Source organism: Eleutherodactylus coqui, chromosome 3, assembly GCF_035609145.1.
Source record: "Eleutherodactylus coqui strain aEleCoq1 chromosome 3, aEleCoq1.hap1, whole genome shotgun sequence".
Classification (NCBI taxonomy): domain Eukaryota; kingdom Metazoa; phylum Chordata; class Amphibia; order Anura; family Eleutherodactylidae; genus Eleutherodactylus; species Eleutherodactylus coqui.
Window position 1 is genome coordinate 192,652,151 of NC_089839.1, and position 18,989 is coordinate 192,671,139.

The following is an 18,989-nucleotide window of genomic DNA, read 5'->3' on the forward strand; positions in this document are numbered from 1 at the left end:
TGTAATCTGTCCCATGTGAAAGGTCACTTAAGGATCCATGTCACTGGCACATGCATGCACCCTGTATGGTGGCACATTGAGTCACCACAAGTCTATATCACAGGTGTACACTCACTCTGTGCTGCGGGCAAATTCTGGATTATTAAGTATTCTGGATCAGCAGATGCTGGATTAAAGGAATTTCACTGTACATAGGTGATGAAGCTGAAAAGTTGGGTTATCTGTGACTCATATTACATATAGGGATCTTCATCATTTTTAAAGAGATACCTTTGTTGCATTGCCCAGAAACCCCCCGTTAAGGACTCATTTACATTGGCGCATTTACTATCTGTATTACGTCCGTATTTTTCACAGATGCAATACGGACAGCAGAAACTGCATTGATTCGTATTGGGGTATAAGTGTAGATGAGTGTTTTTTTCAGGCACCAACCAAACGTGTGAAAAAAAAAGCACTGAACCTTCTATTTTGGTCCGCATCACGGACGAAAATCGCGTCTAAAAGTTGTCTTAAAGTTTAAGGGACCATAGAAAATGCTGCAAATACGCAGTTTTATGTGTATTCACTGATTTTTTTATGCAGGTCGCCACGGACAGTAGGTAAAGAAAAATTGTGATATCAATTTGGCCATTTTTTTGTGCAAATGAAAAACAGTGAATACAGATGCAACATGTGCACAAAAAACACAGATGCACCAAAAACGTAGTAAATATGCAAATACAGACGTACGATTTTCCACAGCAGTAGATCCACATCAAAACTGACCATAAACGCAGTTTTTGATGCTGACCTGTTGCAGGAGATGCGGATTCGCATTAGAACCCACTTTGTAATGCAGATTTTGGTGCACATTTTCCGCTTCATGTAAACACAGGATTTTCCATGTGGAATTCGCCTGTAAACCGCGACAGAAATCCGCGAATATTCAGCCATGGCTTTTGCCTCAAACTCGAACGCGGATTTAGCCATGTCAATGAGCAAAATCTGTGCGTAGAATTCTGACGTAGAGACAAGCCTTTCTACGTCAAGTATTGACATGTCACTCCTCGACACGGATACGCGATTTTCTGCTGCGTTCTTTTAAAGGTGAAATCCGCTGTGTGAACATACCCTTACTTCTTCATTTGAGTCAGCGCAAAAACGTCTTGGAAATTCCTCACACGGATTTTAACCATTGACAGGGCTAAATCCGCGTACGGATCAGCAGCCAAAAAATGGCAGAATACCTGCGGATTTCTGCTGCGATTTCCAGATGGATTTCACGTGGAAATGTCTGCAGCAAATCTGCCATATGAACATCGCCTTGTGCGCTCACACCTGGCAGATGTTGGTATGGATTTTGATGTAGATTTCACCCTTTCAGTTGAAGTCTGCTGTAGATCCGCATCAAAATCCGCACAAATCTTGATATTGAGTTTAAAATCCGCCCCCATTCTGCTACGTGTGAGCGTATCTAGAAGTGACTGAAGGCCGGGTGCCTCTTTAACACTTCTGTATGACCCCTATATGAAATATGAGTATCAGATATCCCAACGTTTCAGCTTCAGCGCCTATATACAGCACAATTCCTTTAATCTGGCATCTGATAATCCAGAATATTTGATAATCCAGCACTTGCATATGGTGCAGAATTGCAATATGATATGGAATTTCATAAAACAAGACGCACAAATAGATAACGTGATGATTTATAGCATATCTGATATTTCTAGGGCAGTCCAATAATCCAGAATATTTGATTCCGGAATCCGGCCGGTGGATTCCAGATTAAAGGAATTTTCTATATTTACATATAGGCATTTAAGTAAATCAATGACAATGAAAAGTGTCGCTACAGAGGGTGCAAAGGCAGCAGTCACCCCCAAGCCCTGAGGGGGGCTGAAGACCCCTCTACCATATTAAAGACAGCACCTGGGGCCTGGATCTTGAGCGGGTATGAACGCTAGTTACGGCATCCAATGCAGCGACCGTCGTCTCTCTGCTCCGCTTCCACTAAATCTCCAGAGCGAGCGACCGGTTTGAGATTCATTGAATGCAAGCGTTTCATCAGCTTTATGAAGCAACAGGAGGCGAAGCATCGGGAAAACTTCCCAGGTAACTGAACTCCGGATCATGACTGCTGGACGTCAACCGGGGAGGGAACAAATCCTACGGCACAAAAGCGGCGAGAACTGGCAAAACGGTGCACGATTAAAAGCTTCAGGAATGTTCACGTCTTGATGTAGCAGAGCTGGATTTGTCACTTGGCATATGGTTTTACATTATACAGCATCGATGTTACATTCAGCTCTGCTACATCGGTATAGTTACATTCATTCCAAACACCACATGCCGAGACAGAGGAAGACAACCTCCAGATCCATTCTGTCCCTCCTCCTGGCCCTCGGATCACACACTACACCAACCTACCTTTGCCTCTGATTCGTTTTTTTTTTCTCCCTTGGTTTTTTGTCGGCTCCGAATGTCAAATTCTAAAACTTGAATCGGTTTGGAGAACATACAGAAAAGAGGGGTCAAGAAGAAGCGCAGCAGACGAGGCACACAGTGCAGCCAGACATGCCGCTGACAAAGGGTATAACCGAGTATTTACAATATTGTTTACACTAGACTAAGTATCCCTCCCAATGATCAGCATACACAAGTGCAAGGGGGAGGACGAGGGTGACATTCACAGGCGCTGTGCGCCTGTACCAGCAATGCCCCATGCACAATTCTTCCCTCCAGATAGCAAAGAAATGACGACAAACTCAGCTCTGCTACATCTCGCTCTCTAAATCTAGATACAGTCATCGTAACAAAAAGGTTGAGCTGCAAACTGATATAAAACATTTGATAACCCCTTGTATAATATGGCGACGTGGCGGGTCAAACGACAAACTCAGCTCTGCTACATCTAGATACAATCATTATGGGAGATACTAAAAGAGTGTTTTACATTGCCCGATTATCAGGCACATGCATTTGCGTGCCCAATCTTTTGAACCGTGTGCCAAATGACAAACTCAGTTCCACACAGCCCTCTGTATAACATTGATATTAAACAGTTATCTGTTGTAATAATAAAAAAAGGGTTTATTTGCAATCAGGGATAAAGAACTTTTTTTTATATAGAGAGAGATTTAGCGAAGCGGAGTTATAACACTGTCACATGACAATGTCAGTGCTAAAGGACAAACTCAACTCTGCTACATCTCTCTAAATCTAGATACAATCCTCATTTGCAAGTATAAAGGGTTTACTTGCAATCAAGTATAAAGATTTGATAACCTGTTGTATAATATGGCAAAGTGTTGTGCAAAATGACAAACTCAGCTCTAATACATCACTCTGGTATAAGCCCAGATGTGAAACAGTTATCTTTTGCAATAATTAGAAGAAAGAGTTTATTTGCAGTCAGGGATATAGAGGGAAATGTAGCAGAGCTAAATAATGACACTTTGTAACATGACAATCTGGTTTGCCAAATGAAATGACAAACTCAGCCCTACTATATATCTGTATGTAAACCTGGATGCGAAACAAACTCGGCTCTGCTACATCTCTCTAAATCTAGATACAGTCCTAAGATGCAGTAGGGTTTACTTGCAATCTAGTGTAGAGACATTTGATAACCTGTTATATGATATAGCAATGCAGTGTGCCAAATGACAGACTCAGTTCTGCTACAGCTCTTTCTAAATCTAGATACAATCAGTATTTGAGATACTAAAAAGCTCAAAGGGTTGTCCAGGACTTTCCTCAGGATAGGTCATCAGTAGGGGAGCAGCCAGGGTCTGCCACTTGGTAAGCCCACCTATTAGCTAGTGCTGGGCCCACTGTGAATGTGGACAGAGCCGTAGGCAGACAGTGCTGTCCGTAGTGCAGTGGCCCAGGTTGGTATTGCATTGAATTAAATAGGAGCTGTGCCTGCAATACCTACCTGGGCTGCGGCACTATGAACAGCGCTGTCTGCTTCCGGCTCTGTCCACAATTACAGCGGGCCTGATATCAGCTGATTGGTGGAGATCTCGAGCAGCGGATCCTGAACGCTCAACTATATATGAGCCCTCCTGAACACAGGTCATCAAGTGTCGTTAAGGTCATCAAGGGTCATTATTAAAGTCACGGAAAACTCTGAAAGTGTCCGTTCATACATAACAGAATTGGTGAGGATTTTCTCAGTGAATGACAGACTCAGCTCTGCTACATCTCTATAATAACTCTATACAGAGTAGGGCTTTGCAATAATAAACGTTTTCTCTGCAGTCAGGGTTACTAAAGTGTATGCAAAAGGACAAACACAGCCCTGCTACATCTCTATATAACTCTATATAGAATTGGAATTTGCAATAACAAGTACTTTACTTGCAGTCAAGAGTAAAATGCTTATTAACACTCTGTAACATGTCAACGCAGTGTACCAAAAGGACAAACTGAGCTCTGCTACATCTTTCTCTAAGTCCAGCCATCATTTGATATAAAAAGTTGTCATCTATGAAAATAAAGGGTTTATTGACATTAGGGGGTGACATGTTTACAATGTGACAATATGGTGTGTTAGATGACTAACATAGCTCTGCTGCATCCCTGAATCTCCAAAAGTCATTTTCAAATGTTAAGAGACCATGTTTGTTGTGCTGCGGTAATATGGTGTGCCACTTGACAGATTCAGCTCTACTATATCACTGTAAACCCGGCTATATAGTAGTTGTCATTTGCCTTGATAAAAAGTTTCCCGTAATCAGGAATAAAATAGGTAGTGTGCCATATGACAAACTCAACACCTCTTTAAATATGGCTATGGTCGCTATTTGTAGTATCAAAAGATTTAGCTATAGTTGCAGTTGGGATGTCCAAAATGACAAACTCCTTACTACTATATCTCTTTCTAAATAGAGCTAAAGTTTTTATTTTTCATAATTTTCATTTAACATAACTTATATTCAGAATTTTGAGAACCCATTGTAATGAGTGTGCCAAATGACAAACTCAGCTCTGCTACATCTGTCTAAATCCAGGTAAAATTGTCATTGGTGATGATGCTCATTTCATACAAAAGGTTACTTGTAGTCGGATGTAGAACGTATAATAACACATTATAGTATGACTGTTGTGTGCCAAATGACACACTCAGCACTGCTACATCTTTCTAAATTAGCTCTGTTCTACACTTATGACATTAACGGTTTAGGCTAGGGCTATATGGCGACAAGTCGCGGCTAGTGATCGTCAATAGTGTAGCATTGCGACTTGTGACCTGATGCGTCGCGACACGACAGTTGCAGAAAATCCAACTCCGTTGGATTTTAGTCGCAAGTTGTATGTGACTTTTTGAACCACAGACATCAATGTAAACCGCATGCAACCGCGACATTCTTGCGATTACCCCGTTTTTCATAGCCAAATCGCAGCTCAGAAACAGTGGTGCGAAAGAACATCGTAGACACGTTGCGTGACTTTTATACGGCACGTGCCGGTCGCAGTGTAGTACCAGCCTTAGGCCACATTCACACGGGCAGATTTTCTGTCCATATTACGTCAGTATTTTCACAGTGATAATACGAACAGCATGAACGCCATTGGGTATTCAGATGAACGTTTTTTCTACGCACCATCCGGTCGCATGAAAAAAATGGCACAGTCCTACTTTGGTCTAAGTCATAGACTGAAACTGCCCATGAAAGTCTATGGGATTGCGTAAAAATGCAGGAAATACAAAGCTGCGTTTTTACACATATTGCCCAGTTGGTTAAAAAATAGTGACATCAATTGTGTTTTTTTGCGCGCGTGAATAATGTAGTAAATACGGATGCAATACACGCTTTTAAAAAGCGCATACATACCAAAGAAAACGCATGAGCCTTTACTTGCCTTTGGGAGAATGTTTGTTAAACTCTAATAGGCCAGTGTTTTGCGCCAAATGACAAATCCAGCTCTGCTACATCTCTTGTCTAAATCTAGTTAGCGTCATCATTGTGGATAATTGTCATAAAATATAAGAATTCACTTGCAGTCGGGTGTAGAAGATTCAGTAACACATGGTGACATGAGTGTGTGGTGGACCAGATGACAAACTCAGCTCTACTACATCTGAAGCCTTTACAACCCGCACAGTGCAGTACCTTGGTTGTTGCTGTGTCCTGTGACACACAGATTTGGGTATCTGTAGTCTTTTGTTTGACAATATGTTCCTGGAAGTATGTTCCCTATTGTGTGAGCAGCCTGATCCCAGAGGGGGCCCCTAAGTCCCGGGGACTGTGGCTCTGCCAGGGATGTGACCATATTAGGATGTGTATGAGAATATCAACAATAACAGAACAGCCAGAGTGATTTTTTTTTTTTGCGGCTGATGGTGTCGGCGACGCTTTCTCCACCAGTTATGTTTGCTTGTTTAAACAGGCCTAAAAAATACACCCCCCTCCCCGTAAGACGGGCGGAAAAATGCACAAAGTCAAATAAACAGCAGCAGCTTAACACTGAGCGTAATGCAAAACGTACTCCCCGGCCAATTCTAGAGGACCACGACTGTAGTTAACCACTAAACTCCCAAGGGTCTGCAATGTCCCATTACTACTGCTATCCTGTAGGCTTGGAAAAGATTGAAAGGGGAAGGTTCAACCTCTATGGGAAAGTGCATCTACCATCTGATGTCATAGAGAGGGGTGATGAGGGTCTAGGTGCGCGGACTCATAGTCAGAGGGCAAATGGACTGTAGGTGCAAAGTGCTCAGTGATTCTGGCCCTTTCACGATTGGACCTTCCTTGTATGGAAACTATCCTTCTGGATCAGTTTCAGTGTGAATCCACATTAGATGGGAAATTCCAGCGATCGTAGTGACTTCCAACGAGGCCTGGACATTGGTGCTGGACTAGCCGGGCCAGGATGCCACTGGGCCAGGATGCCGCAGGGTTTTCTAATGTAGCGGTCTGGGGAGTATACAGTGAATTGTGTGATTGAGGGAATAAATCTAGCAAAAGGGGATATTGTGGAAAGAAACAACTCATTGACGAAAAGGGTCAGAGGAGGATGTCAGGAATGGTTCAGGGAATTAAGGAAGGCTTAATGGTTAGGAAAAAGGGGAAATTTCTGGAATTTAGGAGGTGATAGTGGGGTATTGGTGGATAGGTGGGGGGGGGGGGGGCGGGTGGTTTTTTAAGGGAGGGGGCCGAGGTCAGCGCCATCTTTTGTGGGAGACAAGTGAGAGTCCCGCCCGTTCGAGAGTTGGGAAAAGTTTTGTCATGGTAGCTTGGCAAGTAGGGGGTCCTTGGAGTCGGTGGAAATTGTGTGGGTGGGAGTTGGGTGGGCACGGTCTCACCTGCTAAGACTCCCTCCTTGGTGTGAAATTTCTGGTATCTGCTGCAGTGACTTGGCTGGTGAAGGGCAGCAGTAGACTCCTCCCGGCTGTAAGTCACAGGAGTAGTAGCCACCCCGTGGGCAGTTTGTGTTGCCCCTGAGCCTGTTGGTCCGGCGGGAGGCAAGGTTTCAGTTATTATATGGTTGCACCAGATTTTGCGGCTCCAAGGACCCCCCCCCCCCCCTCGTATTTCGGTTAATATTTTTGTTAATAACTTTATGCAATGTTTGTAAATAAATTGGCTGCTGTGGCCACTTTGTCCAAAAAGAAGGAGTCTGTCTTTATTGGGTGGGGTGGTTACAGCAGAGGTTATTCTGACCTCCCGAGGTCATGAGCACTGTGGAGTTGTCCTACAAAATGAAGTTTATTCCATGCCCACAGGACAGGGGATAACCTTCTAATCCATGGGGGTCCAACTGCAGTGCAGTGAGCCTGCAATGAGCAGGATAGGGGAAATGGGACCCCTATTGTGACCAGTGAGACCTATATCCATCAGAGTTTTATCACCTATCCTATGGATACGTAATAAAGCCTATCCTGGTACAACCGCTTCAAGGACCCTAATTTAGTATTCAGATTGCAAAGTGACTACAAAGAGTTTTTTATGGCCGCCTGCAGACGGGCGTAAATTCCGGGGCGGGATTCCCCGCAGAATTTCCGCTCCTGGACGCCTGCATAAGATTGCATTACAGCACGCAATCCTATGCAGACGGCCGCGGTTTGTCTGCACGAAATCCTGCGCAGCGAGCCCCGCACAGAAACGTCATTGCCCGGCCGCTGGCTCCGCTCTGCGCATGCACCGGCGGCCCAGCAGCCGGCACATGAAAAAGCCGGAGCTGCGGGAGCAGGTAAGTCCGCGGTGCTCTCTGCAGGCACTCGGGTCGGGTCCCGCTGCGAGAATTCCCGCAGCCGGATCCAACCCGGCCGTCTGCAGGCGGCCTATCTCTGGAGGATCCAACACATGCATAGTAACAGTTCAAGACTTTCAATAGGAAATGTGTAAAAGCCCATTTAGACGCAACGATTACTGCTCAAAATTCGTTCAAACTGCCTAAAGTGAGCCCTAATCGTTACATGTAAACGGGCGCCAATCGTGCATTTTTCAGCAACTATTTGTTCATCGTCTTTTAGTCCGCATAAAATCCATTGTTCGGCAGTTCGCTTTTCGCTAGGTTTAAATGACATTTAGCGATTTGAGGGGAATGTTTAATCATTTGGGGGGCGTACATTCTGCCGCCTATTAAGCAGAGAGATTGGCTGCCGGTAAGACAAAGCTTCGAATTTACCACGCCCGCCTCAAATCTCAAAAATACTTTTATTGCCGGCACACCTAGAGATCTTTTAAAGGTCAATTCCCTAAACAATTATTGTTTTCCCTGCCCGCTCCTACCTCCTTCTGATTCTTTCGCAATTCCTATTCAAAGAAAGTTATTTTTTTATACGGATTAGCAGAGTCTGACACCTAGCTTTCTTTCTTTCAAATGTCACTTCACTAAACTCCTGTTTTTTACATCAAATTAAGCCCACCCACCTAATGACACAGACTTTCGAAAGCCAATACAAACAAGCTCCTTTTTTTCCCTTCACTAATGCACACGCCTTCCTAGCAAACTATCGTTCACTTTTCGATACATTTAAACGCTACCCAACGACAAAACGAACGACTGAAATGCCCAGGTGCCACGTCCATGTCTAGCCATAATCGTTAGGTTTAAACGCCCATCTTTCAATGTAAAACCATCGCTCACGCTTGATCGTTTGAACAAATTTTGAGTGATAATCATTGCGTGTAAATGGGCCTTATGACTTAATTTCACCTGTGGTGGTGCTGCAGGAGAATTGAACACTTGTTACCAGGTTTTACTACTGATCATTGGAGAAACTTACTGATTAGAGATGAGCGAGCATACTCGCTAAGGGCAATTGCTCGAGCGAGCATTGCCCTTAGCGAGTACCTGCCCGCTCGAGAGAAAAGGTTCGGCTGCCGGCGCGGGTGACAGCTGAGTTGCAGCAGGGAGCAGGGGGAGCGGGGGGGGGGGGGGGGGGGGGAGAGGGAGAGAGAGATCTCCCCTCCGTTCCTCCCCGCTCTCCCCCGCCGCTCCCTGCCCGACGCCGGCAGCCGAACCTTTTCTCTCGAGCGGGCAGGTACTCGCTAAGGGCAATGCTCACTCGAGCAATTGCCCTTAGCGAGTATGCTCACTCATCACTATTACTGATCTTTATTTGAGCATTGGAAGCTTATGGTGCCATCACAGGTTTCTATCTGAATACCAGTTTCAAATATTTAGATAGAACTCTAGAATGGAACTCCAAGATGTCGACTGATACTCTGTGTGAACACATCCGAAAAGTGATTGATCAAAGTGGCCAATTTCAGGACCCTCATCTAGTATTCAGAACGGAGAGCAGTTATAAGCAGTATCTATCTCTGGAGGATGCAACACATGTACAGTATAGAAGCAACCCATAAATTTGAATATGAACTGTGCAATACTTTATTTCACCTGTGGTGGTGCTGCAGGAAAATTGAACACTCACTACTATGCTGACGATCCTTTGAGGTCCACTTTGGAGCAATGGAAGTTTTTGGTTCCATCCCGGATTTCTGTCTGAATCCTGTTTTCAGTTGTTTAGTTGGAACCCTGAGATGATGGCTGAAACACTGAGTGAACACAGCCAAAAGGGATCGTCGAAAGTGGTCAACCCCTTAAAAGAGGTCATCCAGGGTTTTGAGAATTTTTTCTATTGATCACTTAGGTCATCTGCACATGGACATATTTGCATTGTAGAATCCGGGCCAGGCGTCCACCCCCGGATTCCGCAGCAAATGCCATCCATAGCATGCAATGGAAAAGTGCTTTCTCCTTTACATGAGTGGAAATCAATTGCGATTTTCCACTCGCGGAGGAAAAATCGCAGTATGCTTTATTTCTGTGAGGTGTCCGCACGTACGACTTGCATTGAAGTCAATGGAAGCCGTCCGACCCGCTGCCCTTCCACAATTAACACTGCAGAAAGGTCATGGGACCCGTGTCATTGTCTAGCGACAGCGCAGGAAAGTCTGTATTGCGTTTGTTCGGCGGTTTGCCATCCACAGTACAGGAGAATTCGAGAAAAGACAGGTACGCAGAGTCACTGGTCGAGCACAAGGTCGGATTGCGGTGCGGGATCCCACATCTGGAATCCGACCTGATCGTCTGCAGCCGGCCTTAACCTACTGCTTAGGATTTCTGCCGATCAGCTGATTCCCAGCACCGCTGTTAGTATAGTCGGTACAGTTAGCATTGTCTATAGTGCAGCAGCCCAGTTTGATATTGCAGGCACAGCTCACATATAATTCAATGGAAGCCATGCCTGTAGAACCAAAATAGGCCGCTACAATGTTGACAGAGCTGTCTGCCTCCAGTGCTGGGGATCAGATCATCAGGGACACCAAGAGTTGAATCAATGCCAATCATCTATTCATGACCTATCCTGATATGAATAAGTGATAAAAGTCTATCTTGGTAAAACCTCCTAGAAAACCCTCATCCAGTATTTAGAATGGATAGTAGCTACAAAGAGCATCTAATCTCTGGAGGATTCAACACATGTATAGAATGAGTCCATAAATTTCATTAGTAACTGTGTAACACTTTAATTTCACCTGTGGCGGCACTGCAGGAGAACTGAAAACTTGCTACCTGGTTTCATCACTGATCAAGGCTGATTACTGGAGATCTTGATCACCAAAGATCCTTACCAGTCTACATTTGAGCAATGAAAACATATGGTTCCACCTCGGGCATCCGTCTAAACCCCTGTTTATGGGATTCAGATGGAACCCCAAAATCGAACCGTCGACTGAAACACTCTGTGAACATAGCCAAAAAGTGATTGTCTAAAGTGGTCAACCCCTTAAAGGTGTTTGTTACGTTTGCTCCTGAGATCTGTAGTTCTAAGCTTCCTAGCAGCACAGCCCTCACAGGATTAATTGATTGAGCTGGCTGGGTGTGGTACTTCCTGCTAGCCAATCCCCTGGGTCTGCGCTCACAAATAAACCCAGCTCCTGGTCAGTCTGAAGCTGGTCTTGTACTGTTTGGATGTATCTGTGACATGTGTTCTGTTACCTGTTCTCTGTTTTGTTGCAGCTTGCTGTGTGATCTGTGCCTTGTGGTTCATGTCCCTATGTACGTTTATTTTGTGTGCACAGACCCAGGGGATTGGTTAGCAGGAAGTACCACACCCAGCCAGCTCAATCAATTAACCCTGTGAGGGCTGTGCTGCTAGGAAGCTTAGAACTACAGATCCCAGCAGCAAACGTAACAGTGTTATCCACAATTTTGAGCATTTATTTCATGGACGACATCTCCTCAGGAAAGGTCAACAGATGATCGGCAGGGGTCCACCACCTGAGATCCCCACCAATCAGTTGATTCTGTTGCCAGCACCGACAGTGCAGGAAGCAGACTGCACTGTCCGTATTACAGTGGCCCAGTTTGGTATTACAGGCACACTTCCCTTTAAATTCGATGGGAGCTGAGCCTGTAGTCCCAAACAAGGTCACTGCAATCTTGACAGCGCTATCTGTTTTCAGCAATGTCCACATTGACTGGGAATCAGCCGATCGGTGGAGATCCCCAGCGGTGGCCGCCCTTGACGATCATCTACTGACGACCTCTCCTGAGGATAGGCCATCAATAGCAAAATTTCCCAGATAACCCTTAAATGCCTTTTCAGGTGGTTCAATCTGCTATAAAATTGCTGTATATTCCCCAGGCACTGGGAGAAATTCACAGTTTTCTTCAAGTCTGAACAACAATGAAGACGTCACCCGGTCTATTTATGAGCTGCGCTTGGTACAAAATAAAAGTGGAACTTAACAGACATATCAAAATCAATAAATCAGACAAACAAGCCGCAGTTCAAAAGTTCAAAGACATGATGTCCAGTCCAACTCATCTTACCACTCAACCAATAATAACTCGAGTCCATCACTCCTCATTGAAGAGACACTTTCATGGGTTCATTTTCATTAGTCTGTCTCGTGGATAGCAGCTCGCTCTTTATGTATACGCTAAAATAAATTAGCCGTTTCACCAAGCAGTGTGATTCTTATATAAGACATTAGCACGATGCTCCATTTTCCAGTAGGAGTAAATAAATAAATCAATAAATGCAATCCAGAGTGATTTGGTTATTGTGCGTCTCCGGTGCGGCTCTCCTATAAGTGTTTTATTGGGTTTATTTGTTTCAATAAACGCCTCGGCGGGGCAGAATTCTGGCCTGAAAACAATCCATCGACGAGACTTTTTTTCTTTCTTGCTTTTTGAATAAACCTAATAGATATTTTGATTTTGCGGGAAAAAAAAATGCCGGAGCATTAATAATAGAGTGTAGAACGGTAAGGAGTAGATTTACGGAGAATGTTTGATATTTCTTTTCTTCTAATTTCTTCATAGGATTACGGGGTCGGCATCCCACTTGAGATGCTGCAACACTTGTTGCAAAGATCTGCTGTAAAGGGAATGTGTCGTCAGAAAATGACCCATTGTATAAATCACGTTTTTACGCATTTTAAAGGAATTTTTCATGTTTTTTTTTTGTTTTTTTTGATGTTATCCTGAAATCTTGAAGTTCTCACACTGACCACGAAGCCTAACAACTGTTTGGCACTTTCTGTTCTGCAGAGAAATAACCTTTCAGTTGTCATCTCATTATCATTACAGGGGAGATTATAGTGAAAGGTGACACATATATAGATAACACAGGATCCACTATTCACAATAGGGGATGCTCACAGCTTACCTTCTCCCCCTCTCTGTACAGGTCACAGAGCATTCCCAAAACACTCCCCCATAGAAGTCTATAAGTGATGACCACAGTTCACTTGCTCCACTAGTCGCAGAGCATGCCCACAATGCTCTCTCATAGAAGTCTTTAAGTGATGATCACAGCTCACCTCCTCCCCATCGCTGCACAGGTCACATAGCATGTCCACAACACTTTCTCATAGAAGTCAATGGGTCACATTCTGTTCATTGTGAAAATGGCTTGTAAGGGTGTTGTAAAGAGAGACTCATTCCCTTTAAGGGCTCATTCACAGAGGCGTGAGTGTATTTTGGTCAATGAATACGCAGTGTATCCACGGTCCGAGAAACACCAATTCCATACGTATTTTGGCCCTTCTGCTGTTTTCTTGTGCGTGTAAATATGCAACGTATTTACGTATGAAAGATAATGCACAGAAGGGCGAATTGTTTGATGCGTAAATATGCAGCCAATACACAGTTGTTCCTATGTATTCTCTGCATATTTGCACTGGCCCATTCACTGCAGCAAAATAGGACATGATTCATATTTTTTCTTATGACCTAAAAATTGCATGAAAAATATGCATATGTGAATGAACCTTTTGAAATCAATGGGTTCCATTCACTGCGTATTATGTGCATGAAAGACATGCAGCCTATTTACCCCCGTGTGAATGAGCCCTAAAGCTATGTTCAAAATCTAGTGAAATCTACACAACGGAAAGTCCATGTGTATGGGTGGAATCCAATGTGGATTTGTCCGCATAGATTCTAGCTCTAAGGGCTTATTCACTCTGGCATAGGCGCAACTATGAAGCATGGAGCATATTAGCGCCTCAATGAGGTAGATTTCTTCTCCCTCGCCGGCAATTCAAACTCTTTGCCTGCATGCAGGTGTTTGAAAAAAGAGGCGGGGACATAGGGGCTGCCCAATCTTCTCCACATGTGGTGTTCACTACATGCGGGAAAGATAGGGCAGGTCCAAACTTTTCCCGGTCGTACAAATCACTGACGGGAAAAGAGGTAATGAAAACAAAACCACTGAAATCCCATAGAGATCAGCGGTTTCATTTAGTACCGTTATACGGCTGTGATTATCAGGTGACAACACCACGCTCATCTGAATCCGCCCTAAAACCAGAAATTCATCACTAACTAGTGTATTTCTGCGCATTGTATCTGTACACAGATTTCGCTCTTTGAATGGCAAAATCCCCATGCGGAATTTCTGACACGAATTCCTTGCAGATCTATGTTAAAAAGTGAGAGATCAATTCTTGTTTTTCCGTAGAAGGATTTCAAATCCACATAGGAAAAATCTGGATTTCCATTCAAATAAATCGGATGTGGATTTGGCTCGGATTTTGTTGCAGCATCTGCAATAAAATTGGCTGTGTGAATACACACTTACATGCATTTTTTGATGTCGATTTTGACATGGATATCATCCCCTCGTTTGATGAGGTGAAATCCATTCTGATCACATGGGGGGTTTTGCTGTGGATTTGATGCAGATGGTTCTTGACTTCTATGGGAGACAGTAGTGGGCATGCTCTGTGTCATGGGCAGGTGGAGCTGTGCCGGGAGAGGGAGGAGGGAGGAGGAGCTGTACATTATGTGAACGCTTATTCCTGTATTAGCTGTTGCCAGATGTATCTGTTATCCTGATCGCTGCTGACTGCTGACCCTGCTCCTGCACATCTGTTGCGGATTTTGACATGGTGTTTGATGTGGATTGTAGCTGATTTCACCCTTTCAATTGAAGGTGTAAAGTCTGCAGTAGATCAGCATCAAAATCCCCACCCACGGTCCAGATTTTGATCCTGTTCTTGATGCAGAATTTAGTGTGGATTTTCCTATGTGTACAATCCATACTGCTTCCACTATGGGTACATTCACACAGCGGATTCCGCCATGGAATTTTCTACGTGGAATCCAGCTGTAAACTGCGGCAGAAATTTCTGCTATTCTGAAGTGGATTTGCACGCAGATTTAGTCCTGTCAATGGCCAAAATCCACGCACAGAATTTTCCACATGTTTTCTTGTGGATCTGTATTAAAAAGTGACAGGTCTTATTTTTTCCGTGGATACTTGTATGGAACCATCAGAAATTCAGCACGCGACTTTTGCTAATTGAAAGGGCTAAATCTGCGTGCAGATCTGCAGCAAAATTTGTGGCAGACTAGCTGCGGATTCTTACAGGTGGATTCTGCATGGTAAAGTCTATAGTGGAATCCGCCGTGTGAATATACCCTTACGGATTGTTCACACTGTGGATTCTTCTGTGAAATCCTCTGTGTAGAATCTGCCTGTAAAACTGCAGCAGAAATCCGTGGATATTCAGCCATGGTTTTTCCAAGCCTCTACCGGATTTAGGTTAAATTAATGCTTTTTTTGTACAGATCCGCATGAAAAGTGACATGTCAACGCCTTTCAACAGATCTGCGTGGAAACTTGTCGATAATTTTGCCTATTGATAGGCAAATCTGCATGCGGTTCCATGACAAAAACTGCAGCAGGATCGCCACGGATTTCTGCCGCAGTTTTACAGGAAGATTTCACGCAAGAATTCTGCAAAATCCATGTTGGAAAAATCGGACTCACATCTGCCATATAATCCAAGGCCAAGCCTCGTATTTCTGCCACGGATTTTGCATGTGTGGATATCCCACCGCGGATTCCACGGAACGAAGTCTCGGCATGTCACTTCGCTTTTCTTCTCCAAGAAGAATTTCAAATCCATGTGCGGAAAAATTTGTGCCGTACAAACTGCGACACAGATTCCCCTTCATATGAATGGGGCGCAAAATCAGCATGGATTCCACGTCAGATTCATACCAATATCTGTTGTGTGAACACGGCCTTAATACCCAGTATTCCAGAAACTGCAACAAATCCCTAAAGTAGCAGAGACCCTTTCCAATCCACTGTCTGACGTCTAAAGACATTATGATTTAAAGCTGTACAGCACCAATGTTGGAAGACGTCCGTCTGGGTTCTCTTACTGCATATTGCCAGCCTCTCTGCTGTCAGAGTCTATCCAACGTGTCACCTAATGCAGTACTGGCTTTAGCCAGCAGATCGTGCCGTTGTATAACAGCAGAAAAAGAGTAAGCCCCCTAGGAAAACCAGGATACTAATTGGATTGGAAAGGGTTAAGGCCGAATTGAAGATGCCAGCAATTTTGCATCAAAGTCTGCATTTGGACCTGCAGATTTTGGCAGTGGCAAATTCTGTCCCGTGTGAAACAGAGCTATACAGGGTTATGATGCCAGATGTCTCTTATGAGACTACGGAGTTCTGTCACTTCTACATAGAGCCCCTGTATACATATTTGGTATTCAAAATTAAGAAAAAAACATACAACATATAGCGAGCATTATATGGCGAGTGAATGGCAGCATTTGAAGGTTGTCAATTTAGAGTGCTTAACCTTTCTAATAGAAGATTCTAGTAATAGCGAAAATAAGTACAATTATCTTCATTCAGAAAGTTCCCCAAGAGACTTGAGAGTACAGGGACTGATGACAAGACAGATGGAAGTGCAGCGCAAGACCAAGAACCTGCTAATGATACTCACAAGTGCACCTTTAATCCCGAGAGCCATTTATAGGGCCAGTCTCCTATAAAATGACAGAATATTAGCCATATGACCTACGTATAAGGCTGGGGCCACACACTGACATACAGATCTAGCACACTAACTGTTCATGTTACATACTCTACCATGATGTAGCAAGCATTAGATTGACACTTAATATAGCACATTCCATTGAAAATATCAAGTTAACGTTTGCTGTAAGTGAACGCCGCACTAACGTCATGAGAACACAGGACCACAGGAATATACTGAATGGTAAGCGTAGATGACAAACACTAATGACAACTATTACAGTTCCGGTAGGGGTTGTCGTCAGGATATCCAGATATCACATTAAAATCTGAATTGTACATTAAATCTCTTCTCCACCATTTGAACTGTTCTGCTTGTATAAGTGCTGGGGTTCACCGTAGATCTATTGTTCAAAGATCAGATCTATCCATCTATGTCATATCTAACTCTCTCAAGTCTATCTCATATCTATCTATCTATCTATCTATCTATCTATCTATCTATCTATCCCATATCTATCTATCTATCTATCTATCCCATATCTATCTATCTATCTATCCCATATCTATCTATCTATCTATCCCATATCTATCTATCTATCTATCTATCTATCTATCTATCCCATATCTATCTATCTATCTATCTATCCCATATCTATCTATCTATCTATCTATCTATCTATCCATCCCATATCTATCTATCTATCTATCTATCTCATATCTATCTCCTATCTATCTATCTATCTATCTATCTATCTATCTATCTATCTATCTATCTATCTATCTATCTATCTATCTATCTATCTCATATCTATCTCATATCTATCTCATATCTATCTAGTATCTATCTATCTATCATAACATGGTTAATTACATCTACATGTGATATCGTCTCCATAATGTCCCTTTTAACCTTTTGCGTTATAGCTTTTTCTCTATCTAAAAATGTATATATCGACCATCTATATATACGCTTTCTTTGTTTCATCTTACATCCACAATTTCTTTCTTTCTCCCCATCTCTCTATTTTTTCTATATTACTTTCTCCCTTTCTCTTTTTCCATTTCTCGCCTACTTTCACCCTTTCTGACTTTTTCTCTCTTTCTTTCTTACTTTATCCCTTTCTTCCTCTTGTTCTTCTCTACTTTTCTCTTTCCTTCTTTATCCCATCCTTCTCTTTTTTCTCTCTCCATTTCTTTATCTCTTTCTTTATCCTGTTTTCTCTTTCTTTCTTTATCTCTTTCTTTTTCCCTTTCATCTTTCTTTTTCCCTTTCTTTGTCTCTCTCCTTCTTTCTTTCATTCTTTCTCTCTCCTTTCTTTCAGGCTGGGTCCACACAGGGCGGATTCCCGACGGAAAACTCGCGCTTTGGCCGCAGAGAAAAAACGTGGGATTTCCGCCGGGAGAACCGCTGCTTCAAAACCCGCGGCGGTTTTGAAGCGGCATGGCCGCTTGTTCTTCTGCTGCGGCCGGCGCTCCCATAGAGGAGAGCACGGCCGCAGCGGAAAAAAAAAATGAACATGCTGCGGTTGGCAAATCCGCGCCGCAGCGGCGGCTTCTGCCGGCTTAGCCGCAGCGGATTTGCCGTCCCGTATGGACGAGATTTCTGAGAAATCTCGTCCACATGGCTGGTTAATCCCGGGATTAGCGGCCACATGCGGATTTGCTGCGGCGAAATTCCGCACAGAATTTCCGCGGCAAATCCGCCCCGTATGAACCCAGCCTTACAGTAATTTCCCATCTATCTACTTATTTCATAACTCGTGTATCTTTATTGTTCTCGAAGATTGTGTCTATCTATCTATCTATCTCATATCTAATATCTATCTATCTCATATATATCTATCTCATATCTAATATCTATCTATCTAATATCTATCTATCTAATATCTATCTATCTAATATCTATATCTATCTCATATCTACTTATCTCATATCTATCTCTCTCGTATCTATCACTCTATCTAGCAATCTAATATCTATCTATCACATATCTATCCATCCATCCTGCAATCTATGTGGACTTCTATAATATTTCTTCTTCCACAATAACATTTATAATGATGGTAACAGCAATGTCTGTAGTAATATATTAGGAAAAAATAAAGACCTCGTAAAAAAGTGCTAAAATAGAAACCTCACAGAAATAAACTCTAATTCACCACGGTAAACATAATTTAATTCAAATATCTGCATGAAATCACCTTGACCGCAAAATCCACATCTTTAAGTTGGTTTTGCCTTTAAA

The 18,989-nt window shown here is 43.2% G+C and overlaps 1 protein-coding gene across 6 annotated transcripts in view; it reads right to left on the reverse strand.

The window, feature by feature from the left end:
- FOXP1 (forkhead box P1) overlaps window positions 1-18,989 on the reverse strand; it is a 700,722-nt gene that overhangs the window by 360,171 nt on the left and 321,562 nt on the right. The window contains exon 1 of one of the 6 annotated variants that reach the window (XM_066596695.1): window positions 2,413-2,460. The exons of the other annotated variants lie outside the window; for them this stretch is intronic. The gene's annotated coding sequence lies outside the window, so the exon portion shown is untranslated. Of the gene's footprint in view, window positions 1-2,412; window positions 2,461-18,989 lie in introns of those variants that run through there. 6 annotated transcript variants of the gene reach the window in all.